The sequence below is a fragment of the Heliangelus exortis genome, chromosome 3 (assembly GCF_036169615.1).
Source record: "Heliangelus exortis chromosome 3, bHelExo1.hap1, whole genome shotgun sequence".
NCBI lineage: Eukaryota > Metazoa > Chordata > Aves > Apodiformes > Trochilidae > Heliangelus > Heliangelus exortis.
The window spans coordinates 67,360,525-67,381,125 of record NC_092424.1 but is presented as its reverse complement, the minus strand read 5'-3'; the positions used below and the strand labels follow the sequence as shown (position 1 = coordinate 67,381,125).

At 39.3% G+C, this 20,601-nt stretch overlaps 1 protein-coding gene across 7 annotated transcripts in view; it reads right to left on the bottom strand.

Moving 5' to 3' along the window:
* Nucleotides 1-20,601, bottom strand: part of HS3ST5 (heparan sulfate-glucosamine 3-sulfotransferase 5) — a 197,224-nt gene that overhangs the window by 27,324 nt on the left and 149,299 nt on the right. For 3 of the 7 annotated variants that reach the window (XM_071741121.1, XM_071741122.1, XM_071741120.1), the window contains exon 1: nt 8,402-8,598. The exons of 2 other annotated variants lie outside the window; for them this stretch is intronic. The gene's annotated coding sequence lies outside the window, so the exon portion shown is untranslated. Of the gene's footprint in view, nt 1-7,343; nt 7,612-8,401; nt 8,601-20,601 lie in introns of those variants that run through there. 2 more of the 7 variants (XM_071741125.1, XM_071741126.1) reach the window with 2 other exon arrangements.

Sequence of the window (20,601 nt, the reverse complement as noted above, 5' to 3'; positions counted from 1 at the left end):
TTGCTCCAACCCCCTAATGAGAATGCTAACTTATTTCATCAGGGCTGTGCTACACCAAGCTTCTTAATGAATCCTCAAGTCACACAGCTCCGTTTCTTGAGCCTGGGGTACAGCAGCTAGAATTGTATGCCTACTGAGTCCTCCCATCTTTAGCTGCATGCTGCATTATAATGAACCCATTTGTTACACTGCCTGCAAAAAGACAGTTCTATGAAAAAGAAAGTATTTCCAAGATTTGGTTTCAAAACCTACCAAATTCCTCAGAGGAGCGCTTCTTCTAATAAATCAGTGCTTCCTAATGGAAAGAACCTGATGAAAGAGTGAGTAATGGTTGGTAAAAAAAATAAGAATAAATCAACCTGCTCATTAACCTGCTCACAGAGTGAATTCTCTGTGCTCTGAAGGCCAGGATTTGAGACAGTTCCTCTAAATCAAAGGATTCTTACAAATGCTGCTCTCCAAATCTCACCTATAAGTTATGTTTGGGTAGCCAATGTCCACATGTAGGGGATATTTTTCAGTTGTTTACAAATATTGGCACCAGTTTATTTGGAGAAAATAACACATGGGGTTCTCAGGGGAAAAAATCATTACCTTGGTTTTGGTGCATTTAATTACAGTAAGTCTATATCATACTCACCACCTACCCTAATTATCCAGGGAACCAGCAGTGTTTAACAATGAAGGAAAAAGTACTCCAGTGTCCAATTAGGGTTTTCTTTGAGGATTAATAAATCATGTCTCATCAGCCCCACTGACCCAGAGGGGTTAATCTTCACCTTATCACCCTAATCTTAAAACAAAATTCTGCAGATCAAGGACAGCAGAATGGTTAAGTTAATTGTTCCATTAGGCTGATGAGGTCTTCATAACCATGTTCAATAATACACTATTCCCTGAGTGTCCACATGCTCTGTTACAGAGGAGAAAACAAACAGTAATAAGACAGACACAGCTATTTGGTGCAGGTGACCAGTAGCTTGGACTCAACTCCATACTTAGCTATTTAGATATGACTGTGCTGCATTCTTTTACCAAAGCCAGGCTTTTCTGAGAAGCTTATAAACAGTCAAGAGAGGTTTCAGACAAGAGAGGTTTCAGCACACCTAAAAGCAGCTGCACAAGGAAATAAATCAGGTAGTCAATAACTGAAAGAAGACTTGACAGATATCTGCCCTGTAAACAATATCTTCGATTAGAAGGCATAAACAATAATGTTTTATTTAAGGGCAAGCATCCAGATATTTCACTGCAAGGAGTTTTTCCCATTGACAAACCTACAGTAATCATGGAGACAATGGCAAATTGAGTTAAAATATGCTCCTAGCCACTACAATAAATGAGAAATCACATCTTAATTGTGTTCCCAGTTTATTTGTGTTTGTTTCTGTTTTTAAGTAATCAGGCAAGTTTAATTCTTTTGGCAAAAACATTCACCAAAATTACTGAACTCACATTAAAAAAACATTTCATAGCCATCACTTCTCAAACAGTTCTTTGTCCTGATCTGAGTTAGGCAGTAAAAAAATTGGAATTTATATTTTCCAGAGTATGGGTCACATTCTTGTGTGTCACTGAACAAAGGGGGAGAGGGAGATGGGATCAAAACCAGAATAATTTCATGGGTTGGGTACAGGAAAAAGGAAGGTGGTCTTGATTTCTGAAAGGCTTTTGAATGCATTCACTTTTTCTCTATTCACACAATATTTCCTTCCCCATGTCTGTCTCCTTTTCTTCTAAGAAAAGCACAAACCTCTGCTTTCCCCCTCACTTCTCAGTAACACCCCAAAGCAATTGGACTCTTCCCTTTCCCAGAGGTGAGAGACTAAGGACCTGTGCTGGACAGAAGCATGTGCTTGAAATAAGACAAGTCTTAAAAAAGTTGAAGATTTGTGTTAGAGAAAAGTGAGTAATGTTTTCTTTTATTCCTTCACTTTTCTCCAAAATGTGAGTCACACATCATGTCATTTTCTGAAACTCAGGCACAGCCTCTTCTTTTACACTCTGAATTCACTCCTGAATGTAAAACCTGAATAAGCAAAGAAAACCTTAAATAAAGCAATTGTTTATGTTGTTTTTCATGAACATTTATCAGAGAAAGATGATGTCTTGGACAGTTGTTTAATAGAAATGCTATTGCATTATTTTTTTATCTTTTTTGATTTTTTTTCATCTTGAAAACATTTCTAAAAGAATCCTTTAAAAATAAAACCAGATAAGCTATTATCATGTCTACCCTCTGTGTCCTGTGCTGAGAAATTGGACGCACAATTATACTGACTTGAAAACATTCAATCTTTAAAAACAGAAAAGTGACAAACATAAAAGGGTGCATCTTTATAAAGCACCCATATAGAATCATTTAAATGATTAATTTAACCAATACAGCTTTGAGATAAATTGATTTGCCTCTTTTTCCCTGCTTCTCATCTTCTCTCCCCTTTAACAGTTTAGTATTCAACCAAATACTACCAGGCATACAGCATTCTCAAGGTCACTCTACTATTCTTCAAGCCCCCCAGTAAAACCCTATTCCAGTATAAGAGTGTGAACAAAACAAAATTAATCCTCCCCTGCCCTCCAGCCTAGGAGGATTCAAACTCACATAGCTCATCTCCCAAGAGAACTACAGCCTCTCCATCTGTGAACTAATGTCTTTATGTATGCACATGCATATGCCAACACCCAGAGACAGAGTGGACAGAGTACTCTGTGCTGCTCCTCAGGAAGCTGTTGTGTTTTACATTAAATAATTTAGAATCATAGGATAATAGAATCATATAGGTTGGAAAATATCTTTAAGATCATTGAGTTCAACTGCTAACCTAGCACTGCCAAGTCCATTGCTAAACCATGCCAGTAAGCACTACATACATATGTCTTTTAAATACCTCCAAGGATGGTGACTTAATCACTTATTGTTGACTGACAACCCTTTAGGGAAAGAAATTTTTCCATCCAAGGCCATTTCCTCTTGTCCTATCACTTGTTTTTTGGTAAAAGAGGCTGACACCCCTCTCTCTACAGCCTCTTTTAAAAGTAGTTGAAAAGAGCAATAATGTCTCCCTTCAGCCTCCTTTTCTCCATACTAAACAAATTCACTTGCCCCAGCTGGTCCTCCTAGGACTTGTGCTCCAGACATTGAGCCCTTCTTTGTACTCACCCCAGCACCCCAATGTCCTTCTTGTAGTGATGGACCCAAAACTGAACACAGTACTCTTGATGCAGCCTCACCAGTGCAGAGTACAGGGGCACAATCAATTCCCTAATTGTGGTGGCCACATTATTCCTGACACAAGCCAGGATGCTGTTGGCCTTCTCAGCCACCTGGGCACACTGCTGGCTCATATTCACCTGGATGTCTACTGATACCCCCAAGTCCTTTGCCATCGGTCAAATTTCCAGTCTTACTTCCCCAAACCTGCAGCGTTCCATGAGGTTGTTGTGACGCAGGTTCGGGACTCGGCCTTGAGGATTCTCACAACTGGCCTCTGTCCATCTATCCAGCCTCTCCTGATCTCTCCGTTGAGCCTTCCTGACCTCCAACAGAACATTTCCCCCAAAGATTCCTTAGGCTAGAGAGCAAAACAGAGCATGACCATAGGGCAACAACTAAAGCACTCAGCTGAGAAAGAGGCCTGGCTTCTGCTCTTTGCTTCAAAGACTACTTGTTATTTAAATCAATGACTGCTCTGAATGAAGCACTTAAGTAAATCCTTCCCTTTGTGCCCTGGCTGGTTAAGTGCCTGAGCACCCACCTTCCAGGTGACTTGTAGGTGCAGCAGGAGGTCTTCCAAGAAAAGAGATCTCCCCTTATTTGCTGCAGATTGTATCTGCACTGGGGAAGCTTCTAAGTATCAGCTGGATCATCACCTGGTTGGATCACTGCCTCACTGGTTATCCCTAAAAGTCAAATAACAGCTCAGAAAGCTCAGGCCTCAGCTACAACTGTGTTTCTTTTACATTGTACTGGATTAGCTTCTCTTCCCATGAGATGGAACAGATACTAGAACTTTTTAGGTAAGCTTAAAGAGAAAATACGGGATGTCAGGTAAGATCCCAGACACCAATAGGTGTTTACAAAGCTGGCTGAAATTATTCATATTATTTTCAGTTGCTATTCCCAGAAAAGTGTGAGACAACACTGGAAATCATGGTATTGACAAAATAAAGTAATTTATGAAAAGAACATTACTAGGAGATGATTAAAATATTTGGAAAGTAGTTCATGTTAGATTGTTCCAATTCACACATTTTAAAAACAGATTTTTAAAACGCATCCAATTCATAAATGTTTTGCTTTTCGTATTTCTTATTAATTTCTTTTATTTTAGAATTTCACTGAGGAAATATCTCTGCACATTACATACACAACTTAGCAGTGGAATAATTTTAAACCTCTCCCCCTCTGCCTAGTAAGTCTGAAAGGTTATAACACAAAATTGAAAGTAACTTGCCTCACAAACCTGGCAGAATGCATGAACAGCCTGAGTATGGCCTTACTTGCCTGATTTGTGACAAATTGTACCTACTTTCCACAGAAGACTTTATTATCCTCTTTCTTCTCTTAAAAAAAAAAAAAAAAAGGGAAAAAAGAAAAGAAAAAAAAGAAAAAAAGGTACAGTTCTTGTTTTGTTTATCAACAAAATTTAATAAAAAAGAAAAAGGAAATTAAAGGTTCAAAAGCTGTCTAAGATGATGAAAAATAAAAGGGGCCCACATGTACATCTTTTACTCCACTACTTTCAGTTCCTCAGCCTGAATAGCCAGCCATCCATTTATAACTCAGTTGCAGACTTTAATAGAAGGCAAAATTGAATTTTCTGGAGTCTTAAAAATGAACTTTTATTTTAATCAGCTGGAGCCTGAACCTCATCAACATGAAATCGATAGGAGTATTTCCACACACTTGATGTGTTTTAGGGTTGGACTTTTGATATACCACAGCTTTTTCCTAGTATGGGACACCTTCTCCTGCCAGTAGCTGGAAGACTGACATTTTGCTGTTGCGATACTTAGTCTGCTTCCCTGCACAATTTAGAATTTAATATTTCTGTTAATTTATCTTGAGTTTGAAATTGCTCTTTTGTCACAATGGGAAACCTACAGTTGAGGTGAGGATTAACTGGGGCCAAATATAGAGTCAAGAGAATTGTTTTCCTTTCATGGAGAGAGGCCAGAAGGGATGAATGAATGGAGAGAAAGAAGCCACCAGCATAGATGGAGCAGTGTTTCAACCTGTCCAGGAGTCAAAGCTAGGAGCTGTGGAAGTATCCAAAGCCTTAAGTGACAGTAAAGACAAAGCCATCTTTTATGAGTCTGCCTCCACACTAAATACAACCCTCCTTTGTGGGTCTTTGTTCATTCTTAGAAGATCTGAGCGGCAATGGGCTGTCTGCCACATACTGTTGTCACCTTTAACTGAGGTATAGACAATTAGTTGCCAAATGTGATGGTACAGATTGATATGAGCTTATTTTGGCTACAGAGAAGAAGTCTTTGTCAAAGACCTGGGAGAATATTACTTTCTAAGAGTTAGCATGATAGAAATTTTGGCTAAACGAGACAGGTTGCAGTTTGTCATCCAATAGGAAAAACTATAACATTGTTTTTGAGATAAACAGTTATGGCAGTTTGCATCTGATTCCTCAGAGGAAAAAAAACAGATCCCTCCTCGCTGTATTTTTTTAAACTGCTTTGCATATCCCTAGCTGAAGATGATGCAGTCTCAACAAATAATATATATAGTTTAGACTTCAGGGGTTATTAATTTTTTTCACTCAAAAGACAGACCCTTGTAGGTCTTCTTGCTGCAGCCTCTATCTTTCTAAAGAGAAAATATTTCCAGCTCTTGCTAAGTGCACACCTCTCTAGGGACAGCAGGACTCCCTTTCTACCCTTTCCTTGTCCTTGTCTCTTGCTAAATATAATTTATATTGTCACACAAATGTACTGCAAGTAAAGATTTAAAAAAAAATTTGGTTCACTCTGCAAGTACTAGACTGCAAGCTCAGCCAAGAACATTCATATTCTCTAACTTTTGATTTCTCCTCTTTGCCATTTCTTCCTCACCTAACAATTTTCTCAAAAAAAGAGAGAAACTTTGTCAATATAGCTGTTCTCAGCATGCTGCCCATATTACCCCAGTAAAAGAAGGAAATTTGATGTTTGGACACATGTAGTCTTGTGGAAAAAAAGGTCTTACTTCACTCACTGACAAGCCTAGCAGTATAGCTAACAGTATTTCCCATGGGAGGTGGCCTTGCTTTAAAAAAAGAGAAGAAGAAAAAGAAAAAAAAAATCAATATGGACTCTTGACACATTTTCATTTACATCACTGCATGGCTTTCAGTCTGGGCATAAATCAATAGGCAGCTTTTAACACTGCTATACTAGTTTGTTCTATGTAAAAGAAGAGAGATTTGCCTCAAGTGGTTTGTTTTTCCCTTTGGGCTCCAGGAAGACTCTCTGCCATTAAAAGTGTGTGATTCTTTGAAATGAAGTTGAGTTTATTTGACTGCTCTTTCTGTGACTGATCAGAAGAGCTTGAACTGTAATATTAATCACACAACATTTTCTTCATCACCACTTACAGTCAATTGACTTTGTACTTAGTGAAAGCATCTCAAGCAGCCAACTCAATGTACCAGAGGGCAAGAAGTCAATAGGAGGAAGAAAGATTTAGTTTCACAACACACAGTACACAGCCTGTGGAGCTGCTGCCACATAAACACTGGGCACTTTATCACACTGCAGGTGTGCTGTTATTACATGGTTTTATTTGCATGATGAAGGCACTGGCATTACTTCAGTTGTTTTTGTCTAATAAACCTCCTCAGACAACTGCATTTTTTCCTTAAATCCTAGGTTTACATGGGAGGTGTAGGGACCAGGCACTTTCTCCAGACTGCACTGGGTTCAGTAACTAGTTTCAGTTCAGTTCTCTACAGATTTCAGCAGAGAACTGACCCATGAAGCAGGCACTTTCTGGCTCAGATCTGCTAATGACCATTACACAAATGCCAGGCATATGTCGTGCTAATAATACTACCCATACCCATAACAAATGTCAATTTTCCTAGGATGACTATTAGTACCATTTAAATAGCTATTTGCATACAGTTGGCCTTCTGAAACCACACCTTTTTCATGCATTAATTTTTGAACATAGACAAGCAGGATTACAGATGACAAGAGGTACATTAGCAGTTTTGCTTCCTAGAGTCTCAGTACCTCACCTCAGAGAATTTTTAGCTCATGGAACTTCCACAGAAGCTTTCTCACTGAAGTGCATGCAACATTGAAAACAAGAGCCTAGAGGATACACTGATAGAATGCAATACCTTAGAAATGCTCTTTGCTAGAAGCAGATTCTGTGTGAAGTCCAACACACCATTAAATGGGCAATCACATCTTTTTCAGTGGCAAGTTTTAGATATGCATGATCAGAGTCTTCCCACTCATGTAAAGCAGCTTGTTGACTGCCTTCATTGCTTTCCTGGGGATTCTCCATAAATAAAGTGGATTCCTCAGTGTTGCAGAACTGATGTAACACTGGCCATGACGATGAGTGTCCCTCTGTGGCCTTTTTGGCATTAGATCTCTATTTGTCTACATACACAGATACATGAAATAATAAAATCTTGCATGGTAAATGAGTACATGTTCATACTATGCAAGTGTTCTATCCCTTTTTTTAAGCAAAAGTGTTGCTTTCTTTTTTTTTGAATGAATGAAGTTTTACTCAAGAATCTGTTTCCTGTGGATATAATTAGTATTATTTGGATGGAACACACTCAGTGTATTTTACCTAAGACAGATCTGAATGGTTATTAATCTTTCAAAATTTCCATAGGCTGATCCAGAATGTATGAAACAGCTGTCAGTCTCAGACCGTGCAAATCAATTTTTTTTTTAACCATCCAAGTTTTCTTGACATTTGTCTCTTATGAGTTTAGAGTTACAGGACAACATGTGCTTCCCAGTGGAAAAGAACACAGACATAACAGAAGGTCTTTCAAGGACACTCTTAGAGTCAAAGAGGAGTTTCTTTAAATCTGTATTCTTACTCTGTTGGGAAGATTCAAACCAGGTTATATCAAATCAGTGAAGAAAAAAGTAAATCCAACTGTCTAGTCAATGCATCCAAACATTAATCTGGAAATCAACTTGGCATTCTATTAGTTTTGCAGAATTCCTTAGCTCTCAACTCATGATGCAAATACAGCATGCACTTGTTCTCGACTTTTTCCCCTGACATTTGCAAAACAGTAGGCAAAACTCAAATTAATTGCTTAATTAGGAAGCATAAAATCGTATTTCCCATGGAACAGATCCATTTCAATACAGCTTGTACACCATGTACCCGTACCAGATATTTAAGGTTTGTACCACTACTCACCAGAAAGCCCATTAAATTCCAAGTCCACAAGCACACTCCAGCTGTTTTATACTGCTCCACCAACAGGAGTCAAGATAAACTGCTCCTGTGCAGGGTGCTGGGCTATCACCCATGGGTTACAAGTGCAGACAGTGCACAGCCATAGGGGCCATCTCTATGTGGCAGTGAGATGGTGAGGGATGAGGGCAGGATTGCTGTGCAGTCAGCTTTGCCCCTATCAGGTGACAAACAGCAGGCACACCAAAAAAGTTGCACTCCTCTCCCTCCTCTTCCCTTTTGAAATTCACCCACCCTTTAGTTGCAAAACACGAGCAGTATTTTCATCCCAAATTTTAGAGCAGATATAAAATTTCACATCGACTGTAAGAACACTTGCAGCTCCTGTGATTTCTTTTATAGATGTCTGATACCATATACTTTCAAAATTCCTTATAGATACCTATTATACTAAGTAAAAATGGGTATTATATAGCTGTTTGCAAGATTACCTGAGTAATTTTAAATTTAGAATAATAGAATTATAGAATGTTTTGGGTTGGAAGAGACCTTAAAGATCATCTAGTTTCAAACTCCCTGCCCTTGGCAGGGACACTTTCCACTAGATCAGTTTGCTCCAAGCCCCATCCAACTTGGCCTTGAACACTTTCAGGGATGGGGCATCCACCATTTCTCTGGGCAACCTGTGTCAATGTCTTACCACCCTCACAGGAAAGAATTTCCTTCCTAATATCTAACATAAATCTACCCTGTTTCAGCTTAAAACTGTTCCCCCTTGTTCTGTCGCTACGTGCCCTTGTAAAAAGTCCCTCCCCCTCTTTCCTGTAGCTTCTTCAGGTACTGAGAGGCCACTATAAGGTCCCCTAGAGCCTTTTCTTTTCCAGGCTGAACAACCCCAATTCTCTCAGCCTGTTTTCATAGGTGAGGTGCTTCAGCCCTCTGATCATTTTTGTGGCTTTCCTCTGGACACTCTTCAATTGCTCCTTGTCCTTCTTTGCTGGGGACTCCAGAACTTGACACAGTACTCCAGGTGGCATCTCACAAGAGTGATGCAGAGGGACAAAAGCAGTATAGAGGGAGCAAAATGGAGTAGAAGGGGTTTTGGCATTCCTGTGAGTTAAATAGGCTCACTCTAATTACTGAGAAAGAGACTACAACTGAAGATCTTTCACCAGGTGAGGAACTAATTCCAGGGACCTAATCACTATAATTTTCCCTTTTGATAGAGGCATAAATGGGAGGGAGAGGGTGTTGAAGTATCTTGTCTGAGGTCACCCACCCATCAGACCAATGGCCAAGAGATGGCAGAGTCAGCCACACATCATTTTCCACTGGCTCAGTGAGCAGATCCCACTAACTGCAGCTGAAGGATGTCTGAGGAGAGCTGAGGGAAGTGACTGGTCCATGGAGCTGGGTATAGAGAACAAGGACAGACTGGAATTGTCTTTTTGAAGTGTGCAGCTCTATTGGATTAAGCCCAGCCTGACTAAGTGTGTTTCAGCTCTGGCTGTTCTACTTTAGCAGTGTAGTCTAGCAGAGATAATACTAGGCACGGTTTCAGTGGCCTTGGGGTGAAAAGAAATCGTTTTAAACCCCCTGAAACAGAGCCTAACACTCTTTCTCAGAGACCACACGACTGAAGTGCAGCATACGTTTAAGTGGACAGTCAGAGTTCAACCATATGCAGTCATGCTGGTATTTCACAAAGAACTCCATTTGGAATGAAAAAGAACATGAGGATAGGCCATGGGAATTTTTCACCATCTGTGATAATAATTCAGAAAAGGGCTGGCACACAATCTGTAAAAGAAAAAAAACTCTCTTGAGGTTGAAATTCCAGGATTTACTTCCAGGATTCAAGTATATTTTTTTAATGCCATATGATGACTCTCAGAGGCAGATGATTTCTGTGAGTAGCACAACTCTTGAAATGAGTTGCCATTTGGTTTAAAACATTTGACACAATGTGTTTGGCACAATACTTGCAGCTGACCAACCCAATGTTGTACTTAGGCCAATTTCTAGTAGAGTACTCCACTCTAGATTGGGTGGCTCTTTCACATCACATTTCCTGAAATGGAAGATTATAGGCTGATGTAACACACAAAAAAATTTACATTGGTTGGTTTTCTTAGTAATTAGGGTTATTTTTTACACCTGGTTATATGTACCAAGGTTTAAAAATTTTTAAGCAACAAAACTATACATGAATTAGTTTTCTGAAGATTGATTATATTAAGAATCCTAGACATTCCCATTAGGAAAAGGGATGCTACCAGACTAAGTCAGACTGACAGCTTGTCTAGGTAGTGATTCCCTTTCTGTGTTCAGAGTAGAGTTGTGCTGTGGGCAGGTTGGAAGTCAGCCCAAGCAGCTGCCAGCACCCCAAACAGTGTCCAAACTGCCTGATAAAACCACGTCTGCCACCTCCTGTGCCCTGATGCCATTGCCTCTTCACAGGGCCAATGGCTGGTGCAATGCTCAATCTGCTTCCTCTAGGCATGCAGGGTCAAATCCCTATTTTCAGCATAATGATTTCCCACAATTCTGAGGAAATCTGAGCAAACTAGTCCCAGAAGTTTCTAATGGAGTCCAAAGTCTGCTGGTTTTTTCATTTATACTTCTGCCTCTCCCTAAAATGGAACAGTACAAAATGACTAAGAAACCATATAGTGAAATATAAGAAAAGTGTACACTTGTAGAAGAACCTGCTTAATGAAGAAGTTAGTTCCTAACCCTCTCAAGTCAGTGGGCTCTGCTCAGTATATGATACTGTTCTGCTTACATGCTTTAAAATTCTGTTGTCAAATGGACTTAATACTATTCAGTTCATGTCCTCAATCATTTCTTTTGACAGCAAACTCCAGTGGCTAATCATTTATTCCCGAGTCAGTTGGGGCTTGCAACACACTGGTTATTAATCAGAGCAGATTTTGCATTCATTAATGGTAAAATGCAACTGAAAAAAATCAGCCGGTCCCCACCAATCTGATTGAATTTGGATTGAACTGAAACCTCCACAGAGCTGAACTGTTCTGGCCTTAGCAGGAACATCAGAGAACCCAGGACAAAACCCTGCCCATGACTTGCTCTCTGGTTTGGCATTGCCTGAAGTTCAGAATTGTGACAACTCTGATCCTGAGACCACAGAATCCAAAAGCAACCAAGAAAGAAGTATTTGAGGATCATCTAATTTTTACTTTTTCTTATTAAACAAATCTCACTTTTTTGAAGTTTAAGAGATGGGTACAGTATGTTATATTAGTGTTAGAAACAGGAGTATTTTGTGTGACGCCACAGGCACTTAGGCACAGACTTAGGCAATTTTGTATATTTTTCACTTGTACTGGGTTCAGTGTTTGGTTTCTGTCACTGCTGTCTGCTATTTGTTCCTCTCCAATCAGGCTGGAACATCACCCTTTTGCAGCACTGTGCTACAGCCCCTTCCCTGCTTTGGCCCTATGTGTCAGGGTTGGCCTCAGTTACCAACAAACTGTGTTTGACACACAGCATCCTGGAAGATGAGAAAAGTTGCTGTCCTTTTCTGCCCAGAGATGCAAGCTTGCAGGAGCCCAGCTGCAGGCAGCAGCATCACCCTCTTCCCCCTGTGAGCATCATGGTCTTCTGCTGGAAAAGGTTGCTGCTTTATGCACTGAGAAGGCAGAGAGGAGTTATCTGCATTTGAAAAGCCAAGCAAGTACCTGACTACTTGTATTTATAAACCTGGTCTAGATGCAAGATGGAAAGCAGGGCTGTATGAGTGTTATAGGTAGGGACATACATAAATAAGTAGATGCAAAGGTACAAATGGATGTTGCATATCCTGTGTCTGCTGAGATACCTAAGTCCTTTTATCTCAAGTAAAACTTACAAAGCAATATTAGGATAATGGACATGGCTACCCAGCAATGTATACATCTATAACAGGAAAATATTATGGTAATATTTTTAACCTACTTTTAAACAGAAAAGGAGTTTTTAAAGCATACAATTAAATAAATACTGGACTGGCTTGGAACAATTAAAAATTTGTTGCTGATGAACACGTCTCTGTAGAGTAGTGACAAATTTGCAGTGGCAACTCTTCAGAGTCCAGGCACTAATTCCAGGCTTTAGTTCCCTCATGCTTCTTATGAGTAAGAGATTAGAACACTTGTCCTGCCAAACAGTTATAAGTGAACACAATATTGAATCTTTATACTGCTAAAGCCATTTTAAATAGTCCTTTAGAGATACAAGATTAGGGAAATGGATTTTCCACTATAAAATGTGCATCCTTACTTGTCCTAGAATGACCATTTCTCCCAGCGTATCCGCAGCTTGTCCATAACCACACACGTGACTGGATTCCCAGTTCCTCCATGTCGAAGGCAGGTATTTCACAGTGTGGTGGCACTGCAAAGCTGTGCCAAAAGACATTAATGCCACGAAGTGTCATCACTATTGTGACTAGTCCATCACTACATTTGTACTAGTAAGTAAAGCAGTATGTATATATAGCTTGCTCTCTGGCCTTAGAAACACTTTGCACCCAGGCAGCTAAATACTTTTTAAATAAAGGTGACTTCATCTATTTTTCTTACAGCCTCTCTAATGGTGCTGAAGCATCGACTTAGGGTGCACTACCCATTAGCCAACAACACAGGGTAGGGTTTGAGCCTGTAACCTGGCACAGTCTTACTGGTGTGGGTGCAGCCAGTGGTACTGGTGTGCCTCAGGCTTTTCTTCTCCAAACAGCCTGGTGCTGTATGCTTTTGGCTTCATTCCTTGCAAGGCTACCTTGCAAGGCTCTGGTGCTGCAAATCAGTTCTTCCCAGCCAGAAAATTTCTTTTGTCTCCCCTGCAGAGCTGGTATTTTAGCAGGAATACTGGGAGTGTGAAGATCCTTTGAGAGGGGTAGGAAGGAAAATGACTGTACTGCACCACTAAAGCTCATATGCTGAAGATAAAAGTTCCCACAATAGAGTTGTGCTAAAGATCTCCCAATGAGCTAAAAATTTCTCATTTATTTCTCACTTTTACTGAGATGAGGTTATCTAGGGACTGGAGAAGGTGGAAGAAAGAGAAAGAAATGGAACTTATATCCACCTCTCCATTCTTTTCTTGCCTGACGAAGTTACACCATAATCATCAAGTACCACAATACTAATTTTATAACTTTTTGGCATTGATGTAGTGAAAGATTTGAGCTGTGTTGCCTGCCACTAATTTTTACATATACGGTTTCTTGGTGTAAGGGCATCAGGTATTTATATTTTTTGGATAAGCATAAATATACAAAAACCTTTTGAAAATCCTTACAGGCAATTGGAACAGGCAGGCTTATGTGTGCCAATGCAGATGTTGTCCACAGCTTTTGATATTCAGGAGACAGTTTACCAGGAAAAATGTTTAAATAAACTAGTGTGTGGTGGGAGGGCAAGGGTACGAATTTGTAATGGGTCAGATACCCAGAGTTTTTCCTCTATGAAGAGTAGGTAGATCATGAAGGAGTTCATATATGTTCACATATACACATGCACATGGAAAGAAATATTTGCATACATATAAAAATATTTGCTTGGAAAATAAAATCTATTTCTGTTGAATTCTGGAGACACCTCATTCCTGCTTCATAGTAAGAGCTGTTGTAAAGGTATCATTTAACTGGGTTATTTAATAATATTTTTAGCAGGTAGCAGTGCTTAGGAACATAAGAAAAGGCCTCCTACATTTAGTTTTAAGTGAATAGCTCTGCTGAATTCCTGCTCAAAGATTTGAACCTGAGCTATTTTCCTCTTCATCTCTCATGTCATTTCAAAGAGTACATCTTTTTCAAAATAGATCTTACTGGAAAATAATGTAGCAGAATTTTGGCTTCTGCTAACATAATGACAAGAGAGGCATTCTGTTTTTTCCTATCAGTCTTCAGGTTCACACTTACTGCTCACCTTTTTCTCTTCTTCTGCCTCCTTGTAGTTTTTTTCCCCTGTACTTCCTGACAAGACATGTGCTTACACTAATTGGACAACTAAATCACAGTGAAAAATTTGCATGCTGTAGGCTCGATCTTTAAAAATGCCAAATGTTCCTAGTTGAATTGACAAAAGTTGTGCAGACAAGGGAGATAAAAAGGTGTTTTAATAAATGGATGTGGAAATCTTGTTCTGATCTATTAGCATTGTGACTATTAGGATGTCACAGATTAATGGCATTTGGGTAAAACATAGTTGGATATAAGTTCTTTCATAAATTCTACAAAAAAAAAAAAAAAAAAAAGATACTCAAGATACTCATGAAGGTACAGCTCCATTTAAATAATATCTGCTGCCCTTACAAGCATAAAATTTTTTTGCTGCTCCCAGTAAGGACTGTTTTTTTCTCTCTTTATTCCACCTTCATCTTTTCACTGTGCATATGATAATATTCAGTGACTTACTTATTTTATAAAGCCTCACTTCCTAGCTCCATGTGATTAAAGAAGAGAAAGAGAATTTAAGGAATCCACTCAATGTATTGGCAGCCAATTAACCAGCCTTAGTGGCCCTGGGGAATAGCTTGCAAACATTATAGAACTGCTGTCCAAAAGCTAGAGCTCAAGCCTGACAGAAAACCAATTTTTTTCCAACATTTTTTTGCAATATCTTGATTTTCTGTACCTACCTCTATATTCTGGCTGACCATGCTGAGTCCAAGTAAAATTAATGTCATAAGGCAGCTATTCAGCAGGGCATGACTGTGAAAGGCTTGTGGTGGTGCACTTCTGGGTGAAAGAGAGCACTGCAAAGCCTCTTTCTTGGTCCTGGCACCCAAAGGTACTGCTCCAATGCACAAACCAGAGACCAAAAGGTCAGGGCAGATGACAGAGCAGACCACTGGGAGGGATGCAAAGAGAAATGCAGAGCACTGGGGACATGAAGACACTAATCCACAGCTCTTTAGCCTCTCTGTAACTTCAATCTGGCTGTTTTATCTTTTAGGGAAATTTAAGTTCCCTGTTAGTTTTCTGTTGACAGATCTCCAGTTTTAAAAAAATAAATTCGTAACAACATCTGACATCATCAGTTTGTTAATGGAAGTTTTATCCTCTGGCACCAGTATTATCTTTGACCAATATATCCTCTGGCTGGAAAGGGAAGTACATCACTGTGTAAAATAAGATAAAAAGGGGCATAACAGAACAGGATGGACATTAGCAGAGAAGGATAGTCATTAAATTTAAGATACCGCATTAGGACTCAGGACATCCAAGTTCAGTCTCCCCTTCATCTAATGATTATCAACTGGCTGGGGAACTGATTAAGAGTACTTATGCCTCAGCATTGTATTCTAAAGTATTTCTTTTTTCTATCTCAACTAATTAGATCCAAACTATTCGAGTTAGACTTTCTGTAGCTACATACGATGATTAAAATAAAATGATCTGTTGTACTGAGTGCACTTGTGTACTTGTTTTAGTGGAGATAGAGTAGCAGTAAGTGAAATAGTGACATCTTTAATAATATTAAGCTCCAATAATGGTCACCTTTAAATAAAACTTAACATAAAACTGTATTTTCACAATATACATAAATTAGCCAGATAATGAAATATTATCATAAGTGTGTACACTGTACTGATACTATTTGTAGACTGAATATACTTACATATTATACAAATGTAAAAGGGTGTATATAAAATTAAGAATATGAAACTCTACATATTACATATAGTATCATTTTTCTGGCTAAAGACATGGAGCTAGTTGTTGAGCTTATAATTTTATAAGCGGGTGCCAGTTTATCACATAATCATAAACTCATAGAATTGTTAGGGTTGGAAGGGATCTTAGAGATCATGAAGGTCCAAAACCTCTGCATGGGCAGGGATTACTCCCACTAGACCAGGCTGCACAAGACCTCATCCAACCTGACCTTACCTTCAGGGTGGGGGCAAATCTCACTCTAGAATATAAACCAAGGTAGTTAACTGCATGTTATAAGTACTACATGTATTATTTTCATTTATGCTGTTTGGTTAGTACTGTATTTGACCTTTAATATTTATTAAACTGGTGAAAAACACTTCCTGTCAATATGATGGTGCTGGACATAAGTAATTTCTTTCTCCTTTTTGTTAAATAAGGCTTCAACTGACATAAAATTACATGAAATCTCTTTCCTGTGTAAATAAACTCGTAATACTTTCAATGAAGCTATTGTAGAAGCCCCACATTGAATTTTGTGCATTTATTTATTTAAAGAATAGAAGCGATTTTCTACCCTTTAAAAGTAACTTGTGTTAATTCTAGCTACTCCTAGAAAAGACTGAGTAGTGGTATGGATCTGATTAGCTCATCTCTTTTCTTTTGACTCAGGGAAAGGGAAAATAATGAATGACTAATCACTTCAGGTTACTACTTTTATACTGGAGCTATTACAAAACCAATTAAAAAAGTCATGCAGAAAGCTATATAGATGTGATTAGGTTATAATGCTAATACAAGGAATTGTATAGAGATAATTATTCTGTAATACAGGTAATTATAACAAAGACTAATCAGAAGACATATCAAACACCTAAGATTCACAATTCTGCCTGAATTCCTTTCAAATGTCACTTGAAAAAATCTGCAGATATATTGTGACTTCTTAAACAATAGAGGGAAAAAATCAGCCTGGGCTCTCTTTTGCCTTGCACAATGTTGCCCTGCAGCTTATAGAGCTCAGTTGGCACTACATTCCTGTGTTAATCATAGCTGGGGTGTAATTCAAAGCAGCTTTGGTCTTCCTCTGAATTCCTGGTAATATTTTCCTAGGGATTACCCCACAACTGCTGAGTACAGAAGCAAAGCACATGCCATAGTTCAACTGACAGAGGCGATTACACCTCTGCATCATAGACTCATAGAATCTCTCATGTTGGAAAAGACCCTTAGGATCATCAAGTCCAACCATCATCCCTACTCTCATAGTTCTCTCATAAACCATATCCCCCAACACCACATCTAAACAGCCTTTAAACACATCCAGGAGCAGTGACTCAACCACCTCCCTGGGCAGCCTATTCCAATGTCTGACCACTCTTTCTGTGAAAGCTGATGTCCAGTCTAAACCTGCCCTGTTGCAGGTTGAAGCATTGGGAGCTGCTGAATTCGACTCCGAGGTCAGCAGCAATTACACACCATGAGCAGCCCAGGTTCAGGAGGGAATATGACAGATGGTAGATGGAGATAGAGTGGTACCTTCAATTGTGTCCATTTTCTAAGGATGAGGAGAGGCTGGCACAAGCTTGTTTATTTTGTTAGTTTCAAATATGTTTGCTGTCCCAACATCATATCTTTAAATGCAGAAAAAAAGTGCCTGTCATGTATATGCAACTCCTCCTGGTCTCCTGCGCTGTAACACTCTTTCCCCTCCTCTGCAGTTGTGCTCAGAATAGGTCCCACATCTTCCTGCCAGCAACTCATATCTTATCTCAAAATATATGACTCAGTACCATGTCTTCTATTTTTCATTATTTATACCAGGTTCCCTTCACAGTCATGTTATTCAGTTCTAAAAATCCCAGTGCAATTCAATTTGCATCAAAGCTGCTGATTTGTCAGCTTCTCCATAACCTACAAGCTCTATATTCACTGTCTGACCTCCCTGAGCATATCTGATGCTTTCCTGCTTTCTGCCACATAAAAAACCCCAACACTTCTACCATGCTATTTGTAAGGGATTTACTGATCCGATGTATAAATTGTCTCTCGTCTTCCCCTTTTCAGTGTCTGCTGACCATTTAGCTGTCTCCTCCTGGCATATTTGCTCCTCAGGACAGAAACACTGCTCAGAAAGTGCACCTTTATATTGGTCCTTGAAATATTTCAAATAACAACTTTTTTCCCCAGCAAATGATGCCCTGAACTAAAAATTTGAAATAAAACCTTTTAAGAACTGCTCATTGAGATCCAGTAATTAAAATAAGGAAAAAAATGAAAAGCTTCTCATGTTACCACCTTCAGCTTCTTTAAGTGTTCAACTGGAAATCCATGTAGTCTGAATGGATTCTGAGGGTGATCTGAATTGCAGCATGAAATAAAATTAGCAGCCTAATAAACTATTAGAAAATTGCAGTCACATATCTTCCTAAGGTCACCTAAGAAGGTAAATTCTAAATGTAAGTAAGCCTTGATTCGACTTGTTTCACAGACTTATTCTTACTAATTTTAAAAAATCTTAACTAGTATTTAGCATTTATGCAAGTCTGTGTGATTTAAGATGCTGAATGACAGGTGAGTTCAACAGAGTCCTCAGCTGAAGGACAAGTATTTTAGTGAATGTGAGACCTGACCCAAAGGCTATTTCCAGCAGTTTGTCATTTAGTACAGGGAAGGTTAGGTAGGTTACAGTGATATATGATCTTTCATGCTCTGAACCTAACAACACAGTTGAACTGCTCCCATGACTTTCATTAACTGCATGCAGCTCTTTTCTTAAATATAGCAAGCTGAAAACGTGGCAACCTGTCTACCTGTGACCGAGAGAAAAGTGAAAACTTGTGATAAGCTTGGGTAGTCCATCAAAACTCTGTGCTCAATCCCTGTAAGCCTGAATGCAAATTTCTGCTGAATTTATTTGCAGTCATTCATACACCGATGGGGAGAAGGGGGAAATCTTGGCTAAAGCTGCAGGTGGAGCCCTGCCAGCAAGCTGCATTAAGCCATTGCCCTGATGTGGGAGCAGCCTGGGGAATGCCAGTGATAAACAGCACCTGCAAGTGTTCTGTAAATGGCACAGGGCTACAGGGGGGGTGGAGAGAGGATGTAAATGGGCAAACTATGATGAAAAATGGCTAAGAGCCACGAGCAAGCAAGACATATGGGCAAGCTTTTCTGCTTAAGGGGACAAGTTAGTGGAACAATTCTTCTTTTCTTTTCGGGTATACATAAGAATTAGAGCTCTTAAAATTTCAAGCTGTGAGAAACGAGCATTTTTCTAAACAAACAGTACTTTTAAAAATGCTGCTTTGTTTTGCATGGTTGCCATTTTCCTCCTCAACATTTTGCTACAGAAAAGTGAAAAAAAAAAACCCAAACAAACAGAAAGAAAATCTGCAAGATGCAATTTTCTCTAGCTAGCTGGACAGATACCAGCAAAACCAAATAAATAATCACTTCAAGAGGCAAATCATAATGTATTTTATAATCACAAACATCTTCATTAATAACATTTCTGCTTTTTATTGAAAATATTTTCAGGTAAAAAATTTCCAGAAAACTTTAAATATAGTATTAATGGCCAGATTCTGTCTGTAGACTGGTGAAGCAGTTCTGTTGAACTCAATTTGCTTCACATAAAACTAAGCTGACCAGAGAGCTGAGATTCTGCTGTGTGCTTCTACATCAGCTTGGGGGTTAGCATGGGAAAGTTGCCAAATAGTGATCACCCTTTAAAAAAGTTTTCCATTGTGCAAGCCAAATAAAACTTCAGCTTCATTTGAGTGAGGAAGGAAGAAAACTTACACTAATCTATCTTTGAAGGTAATTTTATACCCTTCCTGGAAACTGCTGAAAAGGGAGTCCATGAGGAAGACATAAGGCTTCTCCTATCCATGCCTACCATAACTTCCCCACCAAGTCAAGGGTGAGAAGGGTGAGTACGCTGAGAAAAAGTAGTGAACCCTCTGGTATGCTCATCACTGTCACCACAACCAACATGGAGATGTGTGATGGAGGTCTGGAGGCCATCCACAAAGCAGCTTGTTTTATTCAGGCAAGCCACGGCCTGAAGTCATCTTCAGAGTAGTATTCCTGCATATTGTTGAGGAATGTGTCTCAGCTTACAACTTCTCCCTGTTGTATTAATTTGGTAATGGAAGTGTGCTTAGAATCCCTTCAGTCCTCTGCAGCCTTCTTCCCATAATGATTTTACTTAAGTGACTAAAATAAGCTGGGCTTGCTGTCACTGGTTGCACATGACCTTGCGGTATGCAATCCCTCCTTCGCTCTAAGACGCTGATTGAGTGCCAAATACAGGATGAGTCAAGCATGTTATTGCAGGAGCCTCAGCTTCTCTAGCTTTGGAAACAGCTAGTCCTCAGCATCTCCCACCCCCTCACAACAGACATCTGCATTTCTTCTATATATAGACCAAAATGAAGACTTGGAAGGAATGAAGAGCCCTGCATAAGAAGCAGGTGCAGGAACTCATGATGGGAAGCTCCCTTTTAAATCACTGACTGCTCCTGATGCCTACAGG